This window comes from Vanessa cardui, chromosome 7, assembly GCF_905220365.1.
Source record: "Vanessa cardui chromosome 7, ilVanCard2.1, whole genome shotgun sequence".
Lineage (NCBI taxonomy): Eukaryota > Metazoa > Arthropoda > Insecta > Lepidoptera > Nymphalidae > Vanessa > Vanessa cardui.
In genome coordinates, this window is record NC_061129.1 from 5,024,566 (window position 1) to 5,039,018 (window position 14,453).

The window sequence follows — 14,453 nt, forward strand, 5'->3', positions numbered from 1 at the left end:
ATAAGTTACTTGCAGCGCTTCTCTGTTTCACCCTTGAATTTCATTTCCTTTTTTTAAATATTTGATACAAATATATTGTGAAACATTTTCATAACATTGACATGGATTTTTAATATGTCTTTAGAAAATTATAAATAATCCGTTTAATATATATATCATAAAGCCGGTGCAGCTGTCGGCATCCATTTATCATATATCGTCTGTGGAATTGATTATGCGGCGGAACAAGCTGTTCTAAGCCGCGGTCAGGGTACGAATCTTTCTAGATTTACTTTATGAAATTTTGTAAGAGTATTTTCATTTCCTCTAAATGAACCTAAGCAAGCGTAGATTTTTGATTGAAACGCGAATTGGTTATACACTATAATAACACTTTCATAGTTAATGCTGCGAACAAAGGTCTCCACACAATTGGCAATAGTTCACGGAAACAGCTGCGCGCTTATACGGAGTGTTCTAACAATGATATTGTAACTTTAATATTTATTGCACTTGATGAACTCGGCGCAAGTTAGTGCAAGTAATATTGCCTACATTTACTCTACCACGAATAACTCGTACACATCGTTTCAAGCAAGCTGCATTAAAAAGAGCCACGTCCGTAATATTAGTTTCGAAGAACGTCGTGCCTTCAAAACACTGTGTATGGGCTTAATTAACTTGGCGCTATTGTACCCACGTTAAAGCGTATACTGCATAATTAAACCCTTTACGTAAACGCTTTAGTTAATATGTTTAAGCGTCGGTATTGCTTTAGGAGACCTAAACTCTCCTATGAGAATAAACAATCGCTAGAGGCGGCGCGCTGGACGAAGCTCGTAACACAAATGAATTAGTGGTGTTTTGTCCCCCGACCTCGCTCGTCCCTTACCCCCGTAGGAGGGGGGGGGGGCGGGAGGCATGTTGCGATTAAAATATAATTAGGCGCTCGGCAATTGTTTCGCCATCGAGCCAGGTGGCGCAGCTCGGACGGCTAGGTAAATTAAATAGCCGTATAGGGTTTCCAATAATGTGAAGCCGCGGTATGCGCGCTTATTACCTAATAATAGAACCGGTGAACAATACGAGGATCTCGGAGCTGATTAATTGTATCGCGCTGGTTAAGGTTAAAAGTGAACAGGAAGCGGTTGGCGTGTGATTGATAAACAAGTCGACGGGGGTCGATATCGCACGTGTAACGCGATATTAATTATCGGTAAGACTCGGCTTGTAATAAATCACGGCCAGTACTTTCGGCAGTAATGAATTCAAACGGGCCGCATTAATTGCGTACCTAATTACGGGCGGATGGGCTAATTTATCACTGTCGGATTATGAATTAGGTATGGTGATAATTAAACATGCATAATATTTGTGGAGGCGACGCATTGTCGTGGCCGGCGCGCCGCGGGCTCTGCCGCCGTCGTCGAAACAATTGCGTTTCAAACTAATACGAGCTATTGAAACTTGCCCGAATGTTTGCCGTTATGTGCAGGAATTAAGCATGCATGGAAAATTAGCCCTATAATTTTTAATAAATCATATTCATAGAACAAAAGATGTAATTTAAATTAAGCTATTCTATACATATTTTCAGTATTAGAATATAATTTGAACTAACAAAATAAACGTATTATTATTATTAAAAACAACATGATACTTAATACCTTTTTAAACAGTAACGATCATAAAAAAGTTTTTATTAATAAAAATATAAGTTCCAAATTTAAATTAAATGTTTTTGACATAATAAACATTCGGTAAGCATAATGCCCGTGAACAAATAGTGTAAGGCAAACCATTTTCATTACACGCCTAATTGAATTTGTTAGTTGTGCGAGTTACACATCCCCAAAGACCGAACTCCACGTAAAGTACTACTAAGGCCAATATTCTTTATTGTTCTGCTTATTAAGGCCTCTATTAAATTAAACAATTATTATATTTCTACCGTTCCTTTGTAATTACTTCTAATATTCTTGAATGTTCTATTATTTCACATCAGAAATATACACTAACTGTTAACCGCTCCGCTCGGCGTAGATTAAATTTAGGAATATTTTCTTTATGGATAACAAAAAAATATACATCCGTGTTTTTTTTTAAACTTAAACTTTTGTGGTATATAATAAAATTACATATTATATATATTTACGCACAAAATACGATTTTTATATCTGTATATATTTTAAAGATTCGCATTATTTCGAGATGATCCTGTCATCTCAGTAGGTAGCATGTTTAACACAATCCATACAATTGTCAAATTTTTGAAAGCAATTCTGTCGGCAAAATGAAATATCATGAGAGGCGAAATCTATAAGTTCTATATACAAAGGATTAGTTAAGTTTTTCTTAAATACTCACTTGTATCAGAAATTTATAAACAGTGTATGTCTATCCAGTTTTTATGAATATTGTAGATCATAATATGATTAATCGAAAGTAAAAATAGCTGACGTATTTATTTAAATCATAGTATTACAAAATGCTAAGCTCTGTAAAGGCGTAGAGCGTGGTAAGATAGTGGAAGAAGCGGAAAGCGATAAGCTCTATGTAGGTTATCTGGCTTCAGAAGCGCTGTGATCGCTTGGCACTATACTGAGTGGATTATAATAGCTGTTTATATATTTTTCTTCTTAACAATGAATAAAAATACGATCGTTTTTTATTGTATAAGTATACGTACTGACAACTACCACTGTCTACATACATATGAACTGTAAGAAATTTTAACAATTCCTTATATTCCTTGGGGACTAAAATGGTATGTCTTTTAAATCAGTACTTGCACTGTCTCAGCCTTCAAACCGGAACACAACAATAAGTATAATTGGTAGTTGGTAGTATATCCTTTAAAGTTTGTTTTTATTGTATTCTACTCACGCAAAGCCGAGACTATTAAAAAAATGGACATACATACAAAATTGCCTAAGTGATAATGGTCAGGCCTCCTGCCCTGTCTCTCTTTGCGTGCGATTTGGGCCTTTAAGGATTCTGCAGTATCGTATATCTTTCTAGCAAACTCAAACCGTACTGTTGATTGTGGGATTCAATACGAGGTCATAATGGTTTTGAACTCTGCTAATTGCAAGCCTTACAACTAATGAACATATAAAATTAAACTACGTTTATAATTATTGCATCAAATTACTATTCTAATTAAAAATTAAACACAAATGCAATTAGATTTAATATTTTATTTAAATAAATTTAGTTTTACGCAATGCGAAATAAGTGCTCTACGATATAATAAGGAAGTTTAATTATATTGAAGCAGTAGTTACAAAGGCATGAATCACAAGTTAATTGATTTACAACAACAGTTTGTATTAACAAGTTAGGAAGGGATAGAGATGTACACGGGTTTACGCGCTTAATTTAATATCGGCATTGAATAGAAAACGTCTCGACGCGTACAATGGTCCATCGGTATTCCATTAACTAGTCCGGCAAACATTGCGGGACGCATCCTCACTGTAAAGCAGCTCGTTCATTTCACAACGCACCAATAAGAACACGTATTTGTTTAAAGAATATACATATACACTTGATATGCATTAATTTCTTTTATTATATAATCATTTTGTATGAGTTTTGTATACTAGAAAATATATTAGTAGTTAAATAATGATCAATAACTTATTACATATTAGTTAACGTAATCGAATTTGTGTAAAATGTAAATTTAAATATTATAAATATATTGTATATTTCCTGATTCAATGATGCAAAAATTCCATGCCACTAGCTATCTTCTATATTATGGAATAGAAACAGTTAATGATTAATATATCTTTATTTATATTACAATACTATTTAAAGATATTTATTTTCCTAAAATCCGTTTGTGGTTTGAAAAGGGATATACGGATAGACGGATAAATATATTGTGTTTAATTCTAAACAACGAGTGAATCCGGTCCCTTATCCAACACAAAACGATCGCTAGCGATACCCACGGCCGGGACATTCGTATTCGATTGTAACAACACTAACGACTGTTTATATTGGCGGGAACCTCGTGCGGCGACCGTAGACCGGACCGACTTCGCGACACAATACTAGACCGCCTAAATAATTTAATAGCTGGAAGCGTCGAGCGATTCGCAAACAATTTAATATAAGTTGGATAATACGTAACTACTACGTGCGGATATCTTGTTTGTTTACAAATAAATATTTCTCATTTAAATTTTACACTTTATTACACTAACTAGCGACCCGGCTTCGCACGGGTGTTATGATACTGTAAATATGCTACGGAATTTGTTTATTTACGACATAACATTAGAAACTTCTAAAATTATCAGTGTTTCTTAACTATGTTGTCTATGTATTTTATACAAAAATCTTACTCTCGAATATCTATTAATCTATCTATTAAAAAAAATCGCATCAAAATCCGTTGCGTAATTTTAAATATCTAATTATATATACAGACAGCGGTAAGCGACTTTGTTTTATACCATGTAAAGATCTTTAATCTTTTTATAATTTTAAAAAATTGCTTTAAATTATTTAAACAGTAAATTTTTGAAATTTAATATTTAACGGGAATAAAAATAATTACTTTCAAAGTGAGCCGAAAAGTTTCGGCGATCTACGATAATTACAGAGGTCTTTTGTAAAGTTTTGCTAGCCTAAATGAACACTGAACTGTCTGTGATAGAATGGGGTCTCCGTGAAGGTTTTAGAGTTCCGTAGGCAAAACCAAATCTTTAATTCAATAATAAATCCTCTTTGTAAACAATGTTAAATTAGTTATGGGGTATTATGTTTTGTAACTTTAATTAAGTGCTATAAAATAAATAATAATTATGAAACAGATTGTGTACTTATACTTAGAATAAATCCATACTAATATTATAAATGCGAAAGCTACTCTGTCTGTCTGTCTGTCAGTATCGCTTTAATTTTGGTACACACATAGTCTAGTGAAAGGCTAATTTTTTGGAACCAAAGAGGTATGCAGTACGTCCTTTTTGTATACCAATCATCAACGTATTATTTTAAGTTAATTTGTGAATATATGTGAGTCGAGATGGCCCAGTGGTTAGAACGCGTGCATCTTAACCGATGATTGCGGGTTCAAACCCAGGCAAGCACCGCTGATTCATGTGCTTAATTTGTCTTTATAATTCATCTCGTGCTCAGCGGTGAAGGAAAACATCGTGAGGAAAGCTGCATGTGACAAATTTCATAGAAATTCTGCCACATGTGTATTCCACCAACCCGCATTGGAACAGCGTGGTGGAATATGTTCCAAACCTTCTCCTCAAAGGGAGAGGAGTCCTTTAGCCCAGCAGTGGGAATTTACAGGCTGTTGATGTTGTTGTGAATATATTCTACGCAAGCAAAGCCGAGGGTAACAATTAAAAAATATAAAAGTAAAATGTTTGACGAAACAATATTGAGTGAACGCACAAAATATTAGTTTCGTGTGATACTTAGACGGAAGAATGCGTGGCTTGACACGGACTGGCTTTCATTGTCAATGATATTAGTGTATGCTTATTTCGTACTTATATATTTTTTAAGTCATTAATGAAACATTAATTAAATATTCAATACAATATTCCTTAAAATTTTATTTTTATTAGCAACATAATCGACTAATATATGCACATTTTTAGTGAAACCTAATAACGCAGTAATAGTTGTCATGAAAACCATTTCAAAGATGCTTAGAGCATTATTAGCTATGTCATCTAGTTTTGATTTTCATACACACTAAACATTCACATTTTATAAAGTTTAGCTTCACTGTAAATGGTCTGAAAAGAGTAAATTTAATACATCAAGTTTCAGCAGAGATACGGCCCTACGAGATAGAAGTGATAGTGCGGGGTGGGGCAATAAATAAGGGTGGGGCGTCGCGTGCGCGGCGGCAGTTAGTTGTGTCGCGTGCGCGCGCGCTCATTCCTTATTCATGCTGATGCGGCACGCGAGTGGTACGCATTAATCATCCGTCTCCTTTACAGGTTTCAACTGAACAATTTGACATTGCAGAAGGTTACGATTTCGAAACTTTTACATAACAAAATCTTGGATTAACCACAATTTTTGATAATGTTTGAAGTAACATTTTATTTAATGTACAAACTTATGTTAATAATTGTAAGTCGTTTGTAAGTCAACATTGCGTAACAAAAAAATCTGAACCCATGATTGATTGCCGTTACATAAGCGTATTACATTTTGGTAAGTTTAACGTCAAAGGATTTCGCATAATTCTCGATTCTCGTTATCGTTCGAGTTGCTCTTTTACTTCAAAGCTGGCGTTTCAGTTACAGTTTATTATTAATAAAAATTGGTCAGGTTTGTACGACGCGGTGCGGTGCGGTGCGGTGCGGTGCGGGCGCGGGCCTGGTTGCCCGTAACGAGCCGGCCGCGCTCGTTATCGGCCGCCGCGCCCGCCCGGTCAGCGCCGCGGAAAATTCGCCCGAAACTGACGCGCGTGAAAATTTAATGAACGGCCGGACGCTAGTTAACTAAAAGGTAAAGTGCACCCTCTTGACGTGTTCGGTAAATATTAATAGTGAGTGTGCTAGCGTGAGCCATTAAAAATGCACGAGTCCGCGGACACGGGCTCGGGCCTCGTTCATTAGCCTCTTTACGCGCGTTTCTCTCCAAATTAACTGCCATCGCCACGTCTACCCACGTATGCTCACTAGTCAGCGCGAGACCCGCGACGTTTCTATTGCTCGCGCCTCAGTGCCCCTCTTTTCCGCCAGTTGCACTTTGTGATTATCGAATTTGTCCAATAAAATGCGACATTCAATATCGAACTTCGCTAGCTTCGTGCTCTACATGGCCCTGGGAACACTTCCTGAACGGAACAAGTTTTGTATCAGAGCCGTTTTAAAACTCTTACGACTATTAAGGATAATCGAAATTGTCTAGTCTCGGAAGTCGAGAAATTGCTGCGCTATTCGAATGATCTAAGTTATATCACGTCGCGGCTCGTTACAGGGGGAATCTTAGGAGTATTAGATCTGGTGAAAATCGTACGACGAGGAAAGTCCTTGGAGGGTATGACTGGTATTGTGACATTTGTAACGCAGTAATGAGGATCGTTAATTATGTATCGCAAGGTGCGTCACCGTTTCAATTCGGCGCGGTTCAGTGTCGTGGGCTCTTGTGAACCAGGTCAAGGGTTCGTCAACTCTCAACTCTGAGGGGCTGCCAAATTAATGAGGCACTCCTTTGTAATAAAGATATAACAAGAATTGCGCACGCGAACCCGCGCCTACCGACTTCGATGTCATTAAAGATGTCGCGAAGTCTCAACGCGAGTCGTTATCACTTCTTGTCTAAACAACTGAACCTATTCATTCCAAATAAATTTCCCAAATTAAGTTGACGGACGAAATTTCAATATTCAAGTAGCGTAATTATTCATCAACTTTAGCTCGTTATCTTAAACACTCAAAGAGGACAATCTTTAACATATGTATCACAAAAAAGTGCGACAGAATGCATTAATAATATTAAGGACATAAAAAAATATATATTTGATTAACCTAGTAGCAGAGTTCGTATGATACACGTGAGCCACAGAGCGCTGGCGGGAGTCCTAGAGGGCTCACTGGGCGGTAGATTACAGCGGCTTGCGGCTGGGGGTTTCTAAGTCGTGGCTAATTGGATGAGCCGGGGCGGGCCCAATTAGCACCGTTGTGATTCATTTTAATCGAGCGCTCTCGTCTACTCATGTCAGGTTTCGTTTAAGAGATTTTTTTAGCCGCATTCGTCGTATATGATGTTTTATTTTCTATTTTGATTATTAGTCATTACTACGTAGCAATGTGTGTTTAACATGAGCTATAATTAAATAAATATAAATATTGGACAACATCACATACATTATTCTGTTCCCAATATAAGTAGCTAAAGCAATTGTGTTATGGAAAATCAGAAGTAACGACATTACCACAAATACCTAGACCCAAGACAACATAGAAGACTAAAGAACTTTTTCTACATCGACGCAGCCCGGAATGGAAAGCGTGTCCTCGAAGTGGCGTACCCATGAAAAACGGTACACTACTCGACCAGAGTCCAGAGGTCTAAGAATAATTAAACTTCTTTATACAGTAATTTTTTTGATTATTCTGACATACATCGATATTTTTATCTGATAAATTCAATTTTAGTACTTAGAATTAAGTACAAGAAAAATTGAGTAGTGCCGCCTAGCAAGTAAGTCACTGTTTCAATTCCAGGTCGGATTGTTTCGGGTCAGGTCATCAATCCTCAAAAATAGGCGTAGAGAAAATATTTTATTTCAAAATATAGTACAGGTGCTACTGTATAAAACATGAAGTACGGGCAAACGACTTTATTACCTACAAAAGCAAGGATTAATCAACTAAGTCAGTTAACATTTTCGGTGCAGCGTGACAGGACTGCACTTTACAGCGTTCGGAAGATTGAATTCGACGTGGGCCTAGCGTTTTCCATCTAGTGAAATGCGTTCGATCGAAGCACATCAAGTAGACGTACGCGTCCATTAACAGTGCAAGTTTACAAAACACAGACTGGGCGGGCGAGAACGAGACGACACGAGAAACCACTTCCGCGATGAGATGGCGCACTTCCTGTGATTGAGCGCCCGCGAGCTATCCTTTTTCCCCGAAATTAGCTATCAGTGAGAACATGCCTAAGTGCTTGAAATATTTTCATGTACATACTTAATGAGTGTATTTTCATTGAGTTTTTAACACGAGATCAAAAATTTATTATATTCAAGTTTTATGTGTAGTGTACCTAATATGCAGACGCTTTTTTTTAATATAATTAATAAAGAGTATTTATTAACGATGACTATGTTATTTAATTTAGAAAACACATTGTTTTAAATTACTTTTTTGTGAATTAGTTTGTTAGTAAACACCTGTTAACTAAGTTGCTTAACATAAATGAGACCACTGATAATTATTTACTACATCATGAAGTAACATACTTTTATTTGAACTAGATAAATTTAATCTAAACAAAACCATCAATCACGGAAACAATAATAAATTGCCAGCGTAAGCAATGAATATTGTAGCACAATGTGTAATTTCCGCTGCATTCTATTCCACCTCTCTCGCTCAGCTAAGTAATGACTTAGATCCATTTCCAGATAAATAGCAAATTGAATGTGTGCCCCGTAGCCCGCACGACCACCCTGTCCGTACGGGAACACGGGTGCATCATATGTTCAGCTGTAACGCGAGCGAACTTGCCGCGGGAGGATTTATTAAGTTTAATTGAGACGTTTTAGTGATTAGACGAATAATCATTGCTCACCTCCACCCGTACGTATGGAACACCTCCATCTACCAAATAATTGATATCTCTTATTTTCTGTTAGTCTTAATTGCTTGCTTTGTTTTTCACGCCGGGAACGTTTTGTGAAGCAAACATTAAACTCGAAAAACAGGTAATTTCGGGTGCAACAAGCACCGTTAAAACTATGTTTTAAAAGTAATTCCCCGACGGTAATAGCTGGCTGCGCCGATAACCAGTGAGCATTTACAATGTTTTGGCTGGTCGTATTTTTTGGCTTGTTTTACGGTCGGGGAATATGAAAAGTTTTGAGAGGCTCTCGTCGAGAGGCGTAAAGGAGGTTTACGATGCGTCTTCAAGTTGAATGCGCCACATGTTCGCGTGTTTCGCTGAATTTCAACGCGGTATAACCGCATTATACGTGCTATGACCTGACCATGAAAATTTTAAACGCCGCAATTCAAACTAAAAGGTTGTCTACGATGTCGGGATAAAATCGCGCAATGTTAGAGCTCTCTTTTTTTGTAAAATATGTTAACCGAAATCGTTTTAGACAATCGAATTGGAGCAGCTGCAATTTTTTCCCGTCCAGGAATAACAATGCGTCGCTTCTTATATATTCTCGATTAAATTTTGGATACGAGCGCCAATGAACACAAATTCCTAGAGTCGGTCCAATAAAGGACGCCGTACAGCCGCGTTAGGAGGCCATAAACGAACGTATTATCCATGTAAGGCGGAATAGCCGTTGCACAATTAATTGTTTCATTTTGGGAAACAATTCCCGCTCCTCATTCAATTAAGAGCGGCGAGTGCGGGCTGTGGGGAGAGGGCGGGGGGCTCTCCCGCCGCTCATGAGACGGACGTATTAATAGCGCCTGCAATATTGATATACTTGTATCGTATCCTACGTACCGCCTCGAATACGATATTGTTTGTTAGCGAATTCGATTTGTGTCGATCATAAATCTTGCGCCTTATGTTGAATTTGGAGTAGATTGAATTCGACTTTGTCTTGGAGTATAGAAACGTTTACAAACACTCGGCATTAAGTAAAACAAAAAGGGGCATTCCGTTCTGTTATTAGACGCGCCTAAGTGATGTAAGAAACGCGTCCGTTTAGAGTGTGAATGCTCAGGTGATAGCGGGACTCAATTAGCAAAAACACACAGAATTAAGAGAGACAAACACGTCGGTCGAGACACACGATGAGATGCTCCTCAATCCGAATTTTATATCAGGCATTCGTTATTCATTGTGTTTGTCAAGAAAATTACTGTGGACCTTTTAATATAACTTCGCGAGTCTCTGAAACGGGCTACAAATTGGAGTTGGTAAAGAAGTTCGCAAAAGTCACGCTTTAACCTTAGCGATTATTATTAGTAGCAGCGTGTCAAGCGTTTAATAAATTTAATTTTGTGCCATGTTTTGCTGATATTTACCTGTTATAAGTTTTCGATATATTTTTATTCGTAATAATATAGACATCATTATCATTTAAATCTAATTGTTTTCTTTCCAAAATTAATTGCTTTTAACTCTTAAAATTTTGTCTATATTGAAGAAAATGTACAAATTTTAAATAAAGAATAATTCAATAATAGCTTTTTGTTTCTCGGATTTTTAATCTGTGTTATTTTCTAGAGATTGGAGAGCAATCTGTTAGATTGGTTCATTAAGGTCTCCATTAGTGAAGTAATGAGTCGCGATGCATACAAACCAGAGTGCAAAGCAAACGAGCGTCTCCGTCGCAACACTGTCGTTACTTCAAAAATATTTCTATAACTTATCAAGAATATACGAATCTTTTAAAAAAGCAGCAAATAACATCCTAAACTTATTACTTTTAACTAATAAAAAGGGCAGAGGTATTTATTTATAATTCATTGAAATCTTCTTGTTTTAAAAAATACAATTGATTTCATTACTATGTTTGAAAAGTCTTTTGTAAATATAATTAATGTTAAAAAGTTGCGTTTGTTAGATTAACATCGGACTGATATGTAAATTTAAACTAAATCCTACTAATGTTAAAGTAGATTTAAGTCTACTTCAAGGCTTGCGATATCTATAAGAAGATGCAAATGGCAATATGAATTGGCAAATGGGCGATCTTATGGCAAATTGTCAGCACTGCCTATAGTCTATGCTATCGATATTATACCCAGGCACCATCAAACTAGGGGACTAAGATGTTATGGTGTTAATATCAAAGTTTATATTAAGCATATAATTGTCTTAACAATAAATATGCTATTATTCGTATTTTGATACTTTATTATCATATGGATATTAATAGAGATGTATATATTGAAATATATACAAATGGAATGTGCCTCTTTATAATGTATGTACATATATGACGATATAAACATTAAAATAACACTGACGTCATTTGTTTCATGTATATTTACGACAGTGACAAGAAACGCTTGTTAAAATAGCTCGTCTGCGTCGGACACGACGCTTAAGACGAAAATTAGCTGCAGCTTGGAGGATTTCGAGTATGAATGCAGGTCGGGCGATGTCCATTAGCATAATTGAACCTGCGGTGCAGCCACCTACGGGACCTTTGTCACGGTACACTATTTGACAAGAAAGAAAAGATATACCTCAGCCAGATCTGTTCACTAATTGGATGTTCTAGTTTCAAAATATGTTATCCCCGCCTCGAGTTTATCTATTTAATTAAAAAATTTCACAATTAATTAATTTTAAGTGATGTAAATTTATATTCTTTCGTCATTAGCGTTGATATTATATACTTTAGGCATGTTTATGTTGTAATTTGAATACAAAAGTAAATTAACGACGGTACGATCACGAGTGACGTTAAAAGCATATCCATTGTCGGTTTACAAGAGACTAAGCGAGGGTTGCTAATTAACTGGTAAACTTTGATGAGTCCTCACGCTAATTAATACGCCGGTGGGAGGACGGACGCCTCCTTGCAATATCACATGCAGTGCAGCTTACAGGTGCACGCGTGTATTGTGAAAGTTAGTCTAGATAATAATTATTTTATTATGTTATTGTTTTATTTATAATTAATTTTAAAGCTGGATTAATGTGTATGATTGTTATCAAAGTTATATTTTAGTTTTATATTTTTTACTTCATTTTTGTGACTTGGAAATAAGTTATCACTACATTTTCAAAACTCGTTGTCGCACGCGGTTTCGCTCGTGTTTTAGGGTGTTGGTTGTCAGGTGTTAGGCAAAAAAGTACCTTATGTTCATCCTTGGAGTTCAAGTCAGCTTTATACCTAATTTCGTCAAATTCGGTTCAGTGGTTTGGCAGTCAAAGAGCGACAGATGGATAGACAAACTTTCACATTTATAATATTATTATAGATGATGTCCGGTTTTCACTGATGATGGAGTGATTCACGAGGAAGGTTTGGTTTCCTAATTCATTAATATATTGTGTAAATAAGTAACATGGTGACGATTGCTGAAGTTGCTGGAATTAAATATACCAATATACAGAAGTTAACTATTATGATATGTACTGACATAACACTGGGTAGACTCGTTCACATATTATATTTTGTTAAATGACAATTCAAAAGTGCTTGTAAAAGCAGACTTGAACAAAGTATATTTTGATTGATTGATTGATAAAAAAAATATAGATATTTATTACCGCGCGAAGCTGAGTCTGGTATTTAGATATAACAATACTTAATACAGAATTGTAATTATTTTTACATAAGACATATAAGAAATATTAATATGATCTTGACCTACAAACTAGTGTTATATTTGAATTAAAAAGTAATACTTTCGTACTATAAGGAAACTTTTTTAATCAATTAATTTATTAAATTAGAAGTGACTGTCATTGTGATTGGGTAATATCTCTAGATGAGTGTGACATATTTATAACGTTCGTTTAATTAATTTATTATTAGATAATGTTTTCTTTACTCTTTCATAATCACTTATGTAATAATAATTTTAATTAATATGGAATAGCTCAGTGATTTTGTAAATTGTATTTTATTTGTAATGTATTCGTACGTGATATCCCTTTTCTGTGTCTATCGATCCTTTTTTGAGACTTGAATTGATTTAAACGTCAAATACGTCGAAATAAATGGAACGAAATCAGACTATAAGTGAAATGGTTGGGAGGAACTTTTTCGAGTAATATCAATACGAACATGGCAATCCTTTTAGTGAGTACTCAAAACTGACGGAGAAAGTCAATCGTGGACGCGGTCGCACCTGGGCCGCAACTTGCATAGCGAAGTTTTGCTTCTTTATGTAGTGTGTAGTATGCTCTTAGCTTCGATTCCTATTAATGTGTGCGTATAATGTGTTATTGTCAATTTTTTAAGAATTTTTTTAAATCATTGTATCTAATTCGTTGCGGTTTTGATAACCATCGAAAAATCAAAAAAAATAATTATGAAAAATAGTTATGTTTTGTAGGCTTATAATTTAGTTTGTGATATTTCTACGATTCTCTTTCTATTTTTATTATTTGCTTGAAAATCTTGATATTTTATAATGTCTTCATTGAGTTTAATGCATTCTAAAACTGACACATAACAGCCTTTTACTTAGAGCTATTGCCATCTGAGCTTTGCAACTCATTAGAGGGTTAAGAGCAGCAACATTAGGTTAAGTAGTACTTACAGATTACCGCGCCCAACGAGCCCAACGAGCCGCGGAGACGGTGAAAATATATCAGCTCTTAAGGTAAGTACGACATTCGAAATGTATAAAATATATGAAGCGTAGCGAGAAATATAACAATGAAATTAATGTATCGTCATATTCGTGAGACTGCTCTGAATATTGTTAAATTATTTTGATAATTTGATATTGGGAATTACAGAGATAAATTGAGTTTTAAAGGGAGCTTACGTCCATCACCTTAGTCAGTAAAATACGACAATACCTAATCTACATTTATATGAATTTTACAATGATTATTACAGACGCATCATCGTTGACGAAATTCAAAATTATTAATATTCGTTTTAATTAAAGATTTTATCCAAACAAATATGTATTAATAGGTGATAATTAATTTATGATCATTAAACTTGTTATGTTTTGGCTATTAATATAATTGGCATATTTTAAACGATTTAATATCATATTTATAATGTCATACAAAAATGATTTTATTAGCTGTTAACATAAATAATAACATTGGTTCAAAATAAAATATTATATTGAACATTG

At 35.5% G+C, this 14,453-nt stretch overlaps 1 protein-coding gene across 1 annotated transcript in view; it reads right to left on the reverse strand.

Moving 5' to 3' along the window:
- The window catches only part of LOC124531138 (LIM domain transcription factor LMO4), an 89,361-nt gene that overhangs the window by 2,784 nt on the left and 72,124 nt on the right, over window positions 1–14,453 (reverse strand). The gene's annotated exons all lie outside the window — the stretch shown is intronic.